We start from the raw sequence: 13608 nt of genomic DNA on the forward strand, positions 1-13608 counted from the left end.
GCAATGTGAGAGAAATGCTTTATGATTGGTGGAAAAGAAGCCTTTATTGGTGGAAGAGGTAAGAAGAGAGAACTTCTCTAGTTAGCCTGGTTTCTGGGGATGTTTGCACTAACAAGAACCTCATTCCCACCTTCCAATCCTCCTAAAGTTGGAGTCTGAAACACCAGGCACAACAGCACAAGCCCAAATGACTGAACAGCTTGAAAAGTGCCTGAGGGCTCCTAGCACCTGCCACTTTCTTCTGATATCTTCCACCTCACAGAGCATCCAGGCTGCAGGGGTTGCTGCCATCTCACCATGAGTCCCCACCTCCTAGTAGAGCTGATTGGTTGAGATCAGGGCTTTGGTACCAGGCTGATCCTGTGTGCCTCTTTCTCCAGGATTTTTGTTCTTGGGCTTGAGAGAGTAGAAATTCTCTCTTTTTGTGGCTGGACTGTAAGATGTTTATTTTGGAAACTGTCAGCAGCCATGTTTCCTAAGGCTGGACCAGAGAATTGAGAGAAGTAATTCAGCTCACAGAAAGAGAGGAAAGAATGAAGCAGAGGCTGGGAAAGAAGAGTAATGTGAGATGTGGAGAGAGTCCTGAGGGAATCTGAGCCCCTGATTATAGTAATTCCTAAATCCCAGCCGAATTCATGCTCTTGGGTTCCACGAGACATCCTGATGTTCTTACATTAAATCCGTTCTTACACTAAATTCTCCACTTTGCTTCAAACAGCTTGAGTTGGGTTGAACACCTGTCCCTTTTATTGCAGAGTGTTAAATTGATCGAAGCCCACTAGGCCACATGCCGAATTTATAAAACGAGCTATCTGGGAATCCATTATCACAACTCTCCACGTCCCTCACCCGCAACAAGGAAATCGCATATTGGCAAAGTGTGGGAAATCAAGAGAGGATTTTGGAAGAGAATGCCTCTGAGGGAAACTGTGCTCGGAGCCCACGAGAGGGAAGGGTGGAGGTATGTCAGGTCCCAGGAAAGCACCTCTTGGAGCGCTGGTTATTTCCCTGCACTTAAGGGGTCTGGGATGCTGGTGTCTGACTCCTGCCCATAAAACTTCAAAGGCAAGAAGGCCTGAAAGCCCGCTGCTTTCTTTGTGATGCCAAGGAAGTTGCTGCTGCATTGGGACCGGACTGGGCTCCTGGGGTCGGCCAGGGCAGAAGAGCGAGGGTGTCTTTTCTATGGACCCTGTAGGCACCCAGTGGGAGAGAGAACAGGCCTGAATCTGTTTTACGTTTGCCTGAGGGACTTGCCATGCAAATCCAATAGAGAGACTCTGTTTGGGGGGGGGGGGGGGCGTCAGAAAAGCAGGGGGCGGGGGTGGCCAGCAGGCAGGGATGCAGAGCCTGAGTCACCGGAAACGCCCTCCGTTGTTGCCAGTGGGGTCTCGGAGAAGCCACGAGGGTGCCCGTGAGAGGGAGACATCAGCTGTAGACACCCTCAGATCCGGAGTGCTGGGAGCCGGTTCACCGCAGACCCAGCCCCGAGAAAACAAGCTTAAAGGGACAGTGGCACACAAACACAGATTTGCCTTTTCAATATATCTCACGGGTCCCACTTACCCAACACAGTGGTTACCCTTGCCATGGGATTAATAACCCTTGCCTCATAGAGTTGCTGTAAATTACGAACAACTTGGCATATGTTAGGTGCTTAATAAAAGTCAGCTGCTTTCTTGGTGAGAAAGTGGGAGAATTTGAATCTGGAGGTAAGAAATGCCGAACAGGGCGTATAGGATGTGGATGAAAACCTTTCCCAGCTTTACTCCTCTGGCCGAGGCAGGACAGCCCTCCAGGTCTACGGGTCTAATCCCTTCTAGAAATGCTAAAAAAATAAAATAAAATAAAATAAAATAAAATAAGAAAAACCTCTGAAGTTTAGAAAAAGAAGACTTTCTTACAGACCTCATTCCTGGCTAGGTGATCAAAAATAACCAACCTCTCCAGCCTCAGTTGTTTCCTGTGGCCTGGATGACCCCGCAGACCCTCTGCGGCTCACACACTCACTCCGAGATGGTCCAGCACACGCTGTGTACCCTTAGGTGCAGGAGGTCAGCTCACTGGGGCGGGGAAGCTGGGCTGGAGAAATCTGTGGTTTCCAGCTCTGCCCATCCGGGCCCATTAACTCTCTTAATCCTCAAGCCCAAAATGTTTTCTTGTAAAGCCATCAGGAAAGTTCGCTTCCCTGTAGCTGCACAGCGCAGCCATCCGGTCTCCCCAGGCCCAGCCGTAAAGTGGGCGCAAGCTCCAAGCTGTGCGTGCGAATGTAACACAAATATTTATTCCGCCCATCAAACACCGTGACAAGCTGCCCGGTGTGGCTGGGCCCCCATGGTCTTGTAAGATGAAGACAGGCTGCAGGAGGCAGCTCATGCCCTGGGGCCCAGCCCAGGGAAGCCAGGCTCGGAATGGACCCAGCTGTGGAGGAGTATTTGCTACAGCTGCAAAGGCTAGATTCTCTTTCAGGCCTGCGGTGTGTGCATTTCTTACTGACTTCTTTTCCAAAATCTAAATTAATATCAGGCCAACCAGGAGATTTCCAGGGGCCTAAACTGTGGGGCTGGGAGGGAGCAGGGAGGACTCTGTTGTGTGATCAGCAGAGCAGAGCTCTCTGGGAGGCCCTGGGCTGCACTGATGTTAGTGGGGATGCATGAAGAAATGTTAGACTGTTCACTCTAATTTTGATCACCAACTCCATGTCGCAGGGGTTCTCGTGAGTGCTCTGGCCTGCCAGGGGTGGGTGGGGTGGGGGATGTGCGGTGGTGTGAGTGAGGAAGGAGGGGGATGGGCATCCTCGGCACATACACCTTGGGGATGACCCTGCCCAGGAGTAGGGGGAGGGTCCTGCTCCTCCTTCTCAGACAGGGGGCGCTGCTCAGGGCAGGATCCTCTACTGGCCTCTAGGGACACCCTTCCAGAGCGACTTGCAGCCAGCACAGTGCTGGGGACCGGGGGTTAATCGGGGCCAGCGTTATGGAGGTAAATGAGCTCCAGCCATCTTGGCTGATTTCAGGGACCACCACCAGACAAAAACCCCTGTTTAACCATTCTCCCAAGTTGCCTGAAGCCCCACCTCCAGCTGTAAATCCAAGTCCCCAGGCAGAGGCAGCATTTCCCTCACTGTGAGTGAGTTGTCAGATCATTTTCTCTTTCATGTATTCACTCAACAGATTTTTGTGAGCACCTACCAGGGGGCAGGCCCTAAGAGCCAGTGCTTGGCAGGGAATCACTGGAGAAGAGGCGGGACAGTGAAGCCTGCAGGGTCAGGAGGTGGAGGCCGACATCCTTTCATCACCCTGAGTGGGCCTGACGAGGAGGCCTCCTGGTTTCCTCTGCAGGGGTCGGAGGCAGCAGCTCCCAGAGGTACCCTGAGCTTTCAGCTCTTTGGCTCGTTCCAGACCCCTGATCGGTGCTTACCCCATGGGACCTGGGGCTCAGACACGGAAGCCTACAGAGACAGGACCTTGCGAGGGATGGAGTGGATCCTAAAAGACAGATTCCAATCCTCTATTCTTGTTCCGAGAACCCCAAGTTCTCTCCCTCTCCCAGTACCCCTATCAGATGTTCTGGCACTAGACTAAGGAGATACAGGGGGACCACTTGTCCCTCTGCTCCCCAATCTCCCTACCCCCACGGTAAGGGGAGGGGAGGCTCCCAGCCCATGTGCACTTGCTCTGCCGCTGTAACCGGCCTGCCCCCCTTTTCTCAGGGGAGACAAGGTCAGGCATCTCTCCCAGCTAACGCCCCCTCCCAGGGCAGGTCTGATCAGAGTCGATTTGTTATTAATGATGTTCTAAAAGCAGCGAGTCTGTGGCCAGGGGAAATCAATTGGCCAGAAATGTGACAAAAGGGGAAATACTCTGCAGCATCTGAAGGCCTGAATTATTGATGCTTCAGCTTGAGGCTTTCAGACACCAGCGATGAGCTGATGCACAGCAAAGTGCTCTCTCTCCCCATCCTGCTCCCCCGGCCTCGTCTGGAACCCACGGATGGTTTGGCCTGAAAACAGGTGGGAGCCCAGGGCATCTGGACCAGAGAAGGGAGGAGCCAGAGGGTGTCAAGTCGGCCAGCTCTGGGAGGACCCCTACGATGGCCTGAGGGAACTGCTCTGCCATTTGGGGTTCCACGTTTCTTTAGACCCTGAGAGACCCTCCGATATCCACTTCTGCTGCTGGGACAGGCCACCGTCCCTGGCAGAGTTCACTTTCTCTCTAGTTTTTTGAAATTTCTAGAGCATCACCTGACCTTGATATGGGGGAAGGAAGAAAAAAAATCCTACAAATACAAAAACAAATCTTGTTCCTTTTAATCTAGAAATCCATTATCTCTTCAATTCCAGCTTTAAGATTCAGAGCTAATATACGATGCTAATAGCTCCTGAAGGAGGTATGAATTCATTTCTGATGTCTGCTGTGGTCTTAAAGTCATTTGACCACAGGCTCCAGGAACAAGCAGGTCCCTGAGGGTTGTCCCTTGCCTCTGCTCCCTTCTCTGGCTTCTCCAGGCTCAATTTTCACCACCTATTGCTTTTGCTTATAGTTCTGTAAATAATCTCATTGCCACGTAAATGCTGACTCCCTCTAAGAGGATCTGGTAAATCCCGATTATAAATTCGTGTCCCTACTTCTAACCAGCTCACTCAGCCCCCTGCCTTGTCCCTGCTGGAGGGAAATGCATACTGGGGGCTCAGTGACCAGCTCACAAGTTTAGCAAATGAATGAACACATTTCCTGTCCACAGGGTACAATTGCACTTGGAAATAGTCCCTGGCCTCGGCCAGCGCATCAGGTCCACATCCCAGTTCAGGACACTTCAAGGGAGCAGGAGGAACAGCTGTTACCCAGATGAAATGCTACTTGCTTTCAGCGCCTTCCCTTAACAACCTAGCCCCTTCTCTGCCAGGTCATGGCTTGGCTCAGGGCCGCTGTCCGGCGCAGTCCTGCTGACTTAGAGTCTCTGGATTTTCACCATTTCATAAGCAGCAAATACCAAAGGCATCTGATCTCCGCGCAATCTCCGCGCATCGGCTAGAATGAATGACTCCCTTGTTAGGGACTTACTGCTTTAGGGTCCCCCGCTTCAGCTTCCACGAGGAGTGCTCACAGAGGCTGGGCTGGGGGGCCTGAGGGAAAGGCACCGAGGCCCACTGAGAGGTGGCCCAGGGGACAGGAAGCCTGCAGACACTGCCGGGAAAGGGCAAAAGGAGGAGCTGAGAAGTGAGGGAGGGGCCACAGCTCCCCAACTGAACGGAGGCGCCCAGCAGGCCAGGTATGGGAGTAAACAGAGGCAGGGCCAGAGGAGCCCGGCTCCTGGCGGGGGGCCAGGGCTGTCCTGAGCTCCGCCCAGCTGCTCTCCTCGCCTGCCAAGTCTGGCTGCTTCTCTGGGCCTTCTGGAAATGGTAAACCTCCCTCTTTGTCACCCTGGGTTAACTTTCAGGGAAGCGAGGAGCAGAGAGAGCCACAGGGACTAGCTTCCACCAGATTCAGATTTTTCTCAGCCCTGGCTTGCCTCGGTTTCCCCACAAGGTTAAAGTGAGTGGAGACAGAGCAGACGCAAGGAAAGGCAGCGTTCAGATGACTCTAGGCAGCAGCGCCGCTGCCCGCCGGCAATGACCAGGGCCGGTCAGTAAAGGAGCCCCCGTGGAGTGTGATCTGCCGGCCCCTCACGCCCCCTACGGCTCCTTTGCCCGCAGTCTGTGCTGGTCCTCCCATCCCAGCACCAACCGCGGCCCCACATCGCCCTGCTGGTCTCCTGCGAGGGGAGCTGCCGCCCGGCTGGGTCTCAGAAGCCCCTGGGGATGCTCGGGCTGCTGTAAAGACAATACTGCAATTTGCCTGTAAACTGCCAAAGTGGCAGCTTCCCTGACACCCGGGCATCAAGCCTCTCACTGCAGCAGAGAAGCACACGGGCTCCTAGACCACCCCGCGCGGGCCCCCGCCTACTACGCCTGGACCAGGAGGCCCCCTTCGTGACTGTGGCAGGGGCTGCCCCGGCCGCTGGGGGCCTGGCCTCACCACACCCAGATCCTGCCTGATGAGTCTGCTCGAGTGACAGGTGCTGGCTGGTCACATGCCGGGGCACAAGTCCACTCTCCATGGAAGCAAAGAGGAGGGAGGACGGGGCTCCAGGAGGGCCGTGTCGGGAGGAGGCGACGCTGTTAGCGTCTTCAGAAGAGTGGGGGCAGGTGTAGCCCAAGACCCAAGACCGCCCTGGACCTCACCCCCTCCTACTGGGCTGCTTACATGACGTGACTTTAGGCAAAGCTCTGAGCATCTCTGAAATCTCTTTTTCTCACTGTAAAACAGGAATAATAAACCCTACCTCATATACTCGTGAAGATTAAAGATAATGTGTCCAGCACATAATGGATTTTCAATAAATGTTAACTTACCTTCCGTCTCGCCCAGCCCGGTGTGGTGATTCTAAGTGGGGTGACGGTACTCAGTCAATAGTCTCCCCTCCAATCAGAAGCCTCTTCCATGCGCTGCGTCTTTAAACAACCATTAGGAGTCAGCTCACCAAGCCATCTGCTCGTGTTGATTGCTGAGTGTTTCTTGGAGGTGGCTTTGAGCCTCTGCTTGAACACCTCTAGGGACAGTGATCTCATTAGCTCCCAAGATAGCCCATTATTTTTAGAGAGAGCTGCCTGTCTTGAAAGTTCTTTCTACGTCGCTGCGATCTGCTTACCTGTAATTTTCACCTGTTGGTGTCAATGGCCTCCTCTGGAACCACCTGGACAGGTCCGATTCTGATCCCTCCCCTGCTTGGCGCAGCGGGTGGCACATAGAAAGCACAGACCTTGCCCACGGGGAGTCAAGATGACAGAGGGGAAAGGCTGGGAACTTGCTGTCTTGCTCGCTGTGTCTGTGGGATGTGAAGCCAGGGCCCTCTCGGTGGGTTTCAGTTCCCCGCTCAGCATCCGGAGGAAGGGTGGGTTGGTCCACTGGTACTGGGCACCTGAGGGTGGCATGGGGGATGCAGTGAGCCCGAATGACCTCGCATGGTGCTTAATTTCCTGACCTGAGCGGGGCCTGGGCCCAGGCAGGTCCTGCAGCAGCTGCCTGGGGTCCTGCGTCCTCTGTGGTGGCCGGGCTCCCTGCTGTCCCTGCCAAGATGGCCAGCCGGCAGCACTCAGAATTATTTAATGGAAGTGGAATTTTTTGTGCGACGCAACCAGGACGGTGCTCTGTGCACGCCGGCCAAGTGTTTGGCAGCCGGGACTACTCTGCAGTGGGCAGCCTCGTGTTTGAATCCCCTAGAAAGGAGCCCGCTTGGTGGGGGAGGACTGGGGTTGGGCAAGGTGGTGCTTGGGTTTCCTCTGGGAGAGAAGGGGAGCCCTGGGGGTGGGGGGAGGCAGGGGGAGGAGAGCTCGCTGTAACTGGAAGTATGATCAAGGGGCGAGATGGCAGGGCCTGCAAGAAGGTGAGGTCGGTGGGGTCCGGGCTGAGACACAGCATCCCTGCCTCTATGCCCTGTTTCCAGCCGAATGCTTGAGGGCGGCTAGGGCAGCTGGTGCCGGCGACCCTGCAGTGTGGCCAGCTCTGAGCAGCACCCCGTGACCAACGGGAGGCTGTGGCAGCTCAGAGCGGGGTCCGGCTGTGGCCTGGGTTCCCAGGCCTCCGTACCTCCCCTACAGCTTCACCGACCCCACCCCGCGGTGGCTGGCGGTCAGCCCCATGGAAACAGTCTGCTTAACGTGACGTTACCCGTGGAAGCCATCTCTGCTACGGAGCCTCTGCCAGCCTCCCCTGTGCAGGGGCAGGCACCCTCGTGGCCTGGAAATGTCAGTTCTCTTCCGCTGGGGTTCCCTCTGCCCCGCCCCCTTTCAATTTGGGGAAATTTGTGTCTCCAGGGCCGGTGGATGTCTCTCCCTCCTCCCTGAGGTGGGAAGTCCCTCTGTGACCCAGGCCTGCATCTCAGGGCCTTTTGCCCAGAAGCCCCTAACAAGCTCCTTGTTCTTGCTCTGGGCCCAGAACAGTGGTGTGTTTTGAGGAATCAAAACCCCTCTTGTCACAAATACGTCTCCTTAGGCCTGCCAGACGCAGGCAGGTGCTGAGAATCCCCCAGTTCCAGTCTTGTGTTGTTCAGAATGATTTTTCTTCAGATAGACCCTGTCAAAATGCAAATGTTACCCGGAGGGAGGGGTAACACATTAACTTATTACCATCCATTATCACTTTAGTGCCGTTTATCAGCTTCCCAGCTGTGAACAGAGCCTGGGGAGAGAGAATGTGGAACAGGTGAGGTTTAACACAGAAAGATGAGAGAGGAGCCCTGGGCAGGATGCGGGCGGGGCCCAGGCAGGTGTGGAGCAGTGAGGGAGATGGCAGGAGGCAGGGAAGCCCACGTGTCCCGTCCTGGTGCCACCAACGGGGCTGCTTCCCCAAGCCCCAATGTCACCTCATTTTCAGGAAGGGGCCTCCTTGGATGAAGAGCCCTTCAAATAGACTTACCCTAAGTCTATGATCCAGCAATCCCAATCCTGGGCATATATCTGGAGGGAACTCTAATTTGAAAAGATACATGCACCCCAATGTTCATAGCAGCACCATGTACATAGCCAAGATATAGAAACAACCTAAATGTCCATTGACAGGTGACTGGATAAAGAATGTGTGGTATATTTATACGATGGAATACTACTCAGCCTCAAAAAAGAATAAAATAATGCCATTTGCTGCAAACATGGATGAACCTGGAGATCATCATTCTAAGTGAAATAAACCAGAAAGAGAAAGAAAAACACCATATGATATCACTTATATGTGGAATCAAAAAAAAAAGATGCAAATGAACATATTTACAAAACAGAAACAAATTTCCAGACATGGAAAACAAACCGGGGGAGAAAGAAGGTGGGAAGTGATAAATTGGGAATCTGAGATTGGCAGATACTATTATGTATAAAATAGATAAACAATAAGTTTCTACCGTATATAGCACAGGGAACTATATTCAATATCTTGTAGTAACCTATAATGAAAATGAATATATGTATGTATAGGTATGACTGAAACATTATGCTGTTTACTGGAAATTGACACAATGTTGTAAACTGACTATACTTCAATAAAAAATTAAATTAAAAATAAACAGAAAACAAAGAGCTCTGAGGATTATTTCAAAATCGTTACATTTCATTTTGCCATATATTATTGTCCTTCCTAACATTTTGGTCCTTACGCTAAGAGTAGTATTAATCTATATTCCCTGAAGACACCCTGACTGATGGGGAGGAAGAGGAGGCACACACTACAGGGCAGGGAAAGTCAGGCTGAGATTAAAACCCTGCTACTCATAATTCTCAGAAAGCGTAGCCCACACAGAGAGTAGATAAGCAAGCGATGGCAGCCCTAGGCGATTTTCCTATCCATCCCCCGCGACAGAAAGAGGTCTTCTCTCTTCTTGCCTCCAACAGCCACACCAAATAGGTATGATGCGTTTGTTTATTTCACAAAGAAAAGAAACGACTATGCTTTACAACCATAAAGTCCTTCCAGGGAAAGGCCCTAAATCCACAGGCTCGCTGCAGACAGTGCAGGGTGTGCAGGTGGAAAGCGGGGAGAGGGAGCAGGGTTGGGGAGCTGAGGACAATCCAGCAGAGGAAGGAGCCAGTGAGGATGGGGAAGCAGGGGAGAGGACTCTCAGCTGTGGTGCAGAGCGGAATGGAGGCCGGCTGGCACCAGGCTTGAACAGGGCTGCTGAGGTTTCTGTGAATAATTTCGTGGGGACGGTGCTGCTCTGTCACACCCTCCTTAATCCCCAGCAAACCTGCAGTAAAGTCTGACACACACACACACAGATGATAGTGTGTGTGGAGTGTGTTTGTAATTCCTACGAATCCCACATCTTGGCTGATGTGTCATAAACAAAGGACAGTAGGTGTGGTCAGCAGGATGGCCATGGACCCAGCTAATTCAGAGGGGACACAGCTGTGAGCTGGGGTGATCAAGAGATCATGAGCCACCTGCGGACTTGAAGAAATCTTGGGTGACATTTGACGTCCACAGACTGAGTTGGTGATGGGTCCAAACTGACACTAAAACTATGCCTTCGGGTCCAAGGAGACCCCCCAGACAGAGTGTAGAGGGACGCTGCCTGGGGATATTGGCTGATGTGTTTTTCCCAGGGATTTCTCGTATCTCCTCCTTCCCCCTTGTGGGAGGCGGCAGCAAGGCACTGAGGGAGCAGTGATAGAGTTCTTGTATTCCAGTGGCAAATCTTGCCTTTTCTGTTTCAAAAGCCCAGCCCTCAAAGCAGGAGAGGGGAGAGCCCAGGACAAAAGCAGAAGATTTGGAGCAACAGGTAATCCATCAGAGCCAGTCTGTCCACACCCCTTGGAGTCAAGATGCGGCCAGCTGGGCTGGAGGATGGAGAGTGGGGAGGCAGGGGGGTGGTTCCTGGCGTGTCCCCGAGAGAGGAGCGGGCTCCATGTCGCGCTCTCCAGGCTGTGTCCAGAGGCTGGCTTGAGTAATAACAGAACTTCCAGATTGAAGGGGGAGATCAGAGGGTAGAATATTTGCGGTCTCTCTCCCAGCGAGAGGAAAGTAGCAATTTCTACAGTTCCAGGCTGCCTAGCCCGGCGTAGGGGCTGAAGACCCTTCTGAGGTGTGTGCAGGTGTCCGGGGAGGGTCCTTGCAGAGCAGAGCGCGTGGTGTGCAGCTGAGAGCTGTCAGCTTGTGGCTCGGAAAAGCCCAGGAACTTGGGACAGCTCTGTCCCTGGGAAGAGGAGGGCCCAGCCGTCACCCCTGTGGCCCGAGGGCTGCAGCTGGGACAGGTCAGGGACTGTGAGTGGATGCTAGTGTGGCAAGAGAGGATCCCAAGGATGGAATCACCACCTTTTTCCACTCCAGTTAGGGGCATGAGGCAGCTCCTCCCCAAATCAGAGACCGTCTCCCATCGAGTGAAAAAGGGGACCCCTGAAATTAACTGAGGTTAATTTCCTGCCACAGAAAGGAAACTCAGAATCAAAAATCATTTCAGTCGTAGCGGCAGTCTTTACGTTTCTAGCGTACAAGATTCTGTGGTCTTAGGTTCTTACCCAGGGCAGCACTTGGCTCGGGGAGCTTTGGGTCTTGGCCCAGCTGTGGGAGGCCAATACCGGCTCAGGAGGTAGCGGGTGTCAGAGGGGCCCCATCCTCCCTGTCCCGTCCTTTCCAGGGGAAGGAGAACAGAGTGAGGGCAGGGAGCCTTTTTCTGAGGAGGTGTACTTCAAAGCAGTGTGCTCAGACCCAGAGGAGCCAGAGGCCTCCTGTTTCCTCCCTCACAGAACCTTGCCATTTCAACCCCATGGTCGCACTCTCTTAGCCAAAAGGATGAAACTGATACAGGCCAGATGCTGGGATTCTCTTAGCAGCACAGCGAGAGCCTGACCGCCCCCCGCCGGGCTGGCGGGGGACTGACTCATCAGTAAGAAAACGCCCAAACGAAAACAGTGACAAGTGTCAGGGGAGAGGAAAACTGTCGATGAATGATCCCAGGATGGCCCTGCAACAGACACCCCAAGGTCGAGGTGTAAAACCCGGGTCGCCCCGTTTGGCAGGCAGTTGTCCCCACCCACTGGCGGCGGGTGAGGGGACATGGGGACATCCGAGCCTCCTCAAGTTGCCTGCCCTGGAAATTCACAACGTGGGTCCCTGCTTTGGTAGGTGGCCAACCCTCCTCCACCCCCTCCTCCTGAATCTGTAGAAAGGCTTTTCTCAGAGCTCAAAGGAGGTAGGATTCCTGGCCTTGTACTGGCTGCTTTTCGTCTTGCTGAATTCTTCTTGTACCTTTTCTCTGGTGACTGAGTGCCATTTATCCAGCAGGAATTAACCAGTTTACAGTCGTACACTCCTTTTCTTGGCTTCTCTTGTTTTCTTTGTCCGCCCTTGAGTTTCTGGAGTTTCAGCCGCCTCAACTCAAGGCTGAAGGGAGAGTTCCACAAGCCACTTCCTGGCTGACTTTTAGGATTTAGGGTGACAGGGGATGGAGTGTTTTAGCATCTGCTCCCCAATTGGAAAATTCACCTCAACCTCCCAGTGATGGTGGGGGGTGATGGATAGAGAATTAGATGGCCCAAGATTTGCACCAGACTAAAAGGAATACTGCCCCCCCCACCCCAGAGGTCCCATCCCCAGAGGTCAACCATTAATCACCTTCCAGAAGCCTGTTGCAAGGTTTGTAATGGAAATGTCTCCGTTGTCATGGTAACGGTAACCCTGGCTGGCCTGGCCAGAGGCTGCTCTAGGCAAGCCCTGCTCTTCTGGGTTTCAGGTTTATTAACAAGCTGCAAGTTCCAGGCTGGTAGGTCTTAAAAGCAGCTCCTTGCAGTCAGGGGCCCAAGGGAATGCCTAAGTGACCTAGGCCTTACCTAGCCCTTAGTCAACAACATGATTCCAAATTCACCCATTCCAGGAAGATGAGACCTTTCACCACATCACTGACTAACACCGTGCCCACTGATTGGCCCACAGATGGGCAGAATTGTAGATTTGAAAAGTCCTGGGCTTTGGAGTGGAGCCACCTAGGTTTGAATGTCAGCTCTGCCAGTTAACAGCTGTGTGTCTTTGGGCAGGTTACTAAAACTCTCTGATCTGATCCTACCTCTCTAAGCAGGAGAAGCAATACCTAGTTCGCGTGTAATTGTTTGACTCCAATAAGATAATTGTACAGGGCAGGAGCGGCAGACTTTTTCAATAAAGGGCCAGACGGCAAATATCTTAGGTTTTACAGCCACACGGTCTCCTTTGCAACTGCTCAACCCTGCCCTTCGAGCACAAAAAGGACCAGAGCCAACAGTAAGTAAAGAGCATGGCAGCGTTCCAACAAAACTTCAAGTCTGCTGGCCTCCAGTGGCCCTTGTTGGGGTGTCCGGGCTGAGCACGCATTCTAGGTGGGAGCTGTATCCGAATGAATGATGTGCATCACGGCCACATGGAGAAGGGACTCCAGTGCAGGGCAGCAGCGAGGTGCCCCGCTGATGGCAGGACGAGAGGCTCAGGCTGGCCTGGGAGTCGGGCTGCCACAGGCTTTGCAGGGACGCATCTCTGGGGAGGCGGGCAAGTGGCCTGGCCAGCTGTGTGCTGGGCTGTGATTTATTAACGCTCTTAGCCCAGGCCTTCCTGAAAGAGGTTTGCTGGGAATGAGGGAAGGAAATGGGGTACCCAACCCACTCACGATGCTGCTTTACGCCTGCTCCGGGCAGTGAGGTTTTCCTGGACCCTCTAACAGCAAAAGGGATTTGGAAACTTTTAAGTTCTCTGTTCACTGGTTCCAAACAGCCAGTGCGTAGGGATAGGCCAAACTGTTTGCCAGAAAGGCACTCAGCCTCCCCAAAGGGTAAGCAGGCCTCAGCCATCGGTCCACCTCCTGGTGAGACAGGAGGCTGAGGTGCAGCCGTCTTTGCAGCCTGGGCAGCGACCTGCTTTCACAACTCAGGCCAGTGACTTTCCAGGCGGACTAGGATCAGGCCAGTGCCCACCAGCAGGTGTCAAAGGGCCTCACGAGGGAGGTAGAGCTTGGTACTGGTTTGGATGAGCCTCCACATGACTACAAGGCAGGGTTTCCCCATCTGGGCCTCAGTTTACCTCTCTGTAAAATCGGTTCACTCCCCCTGCCCTGTCAGCC

Source organism: Vicugna pacos, chromosome 33, assembly GCF_048564905.1.
Source record: "Vicugna pacos chromosome 33, VicPac4, whole genome shotgun sequence".
NCBI classification, from domain to species: Eukaryota; Metazoa; Chordata; class Mammalia; order Artiodactyla; family Camelidae; genus Vicugna; species Vicugna pacos.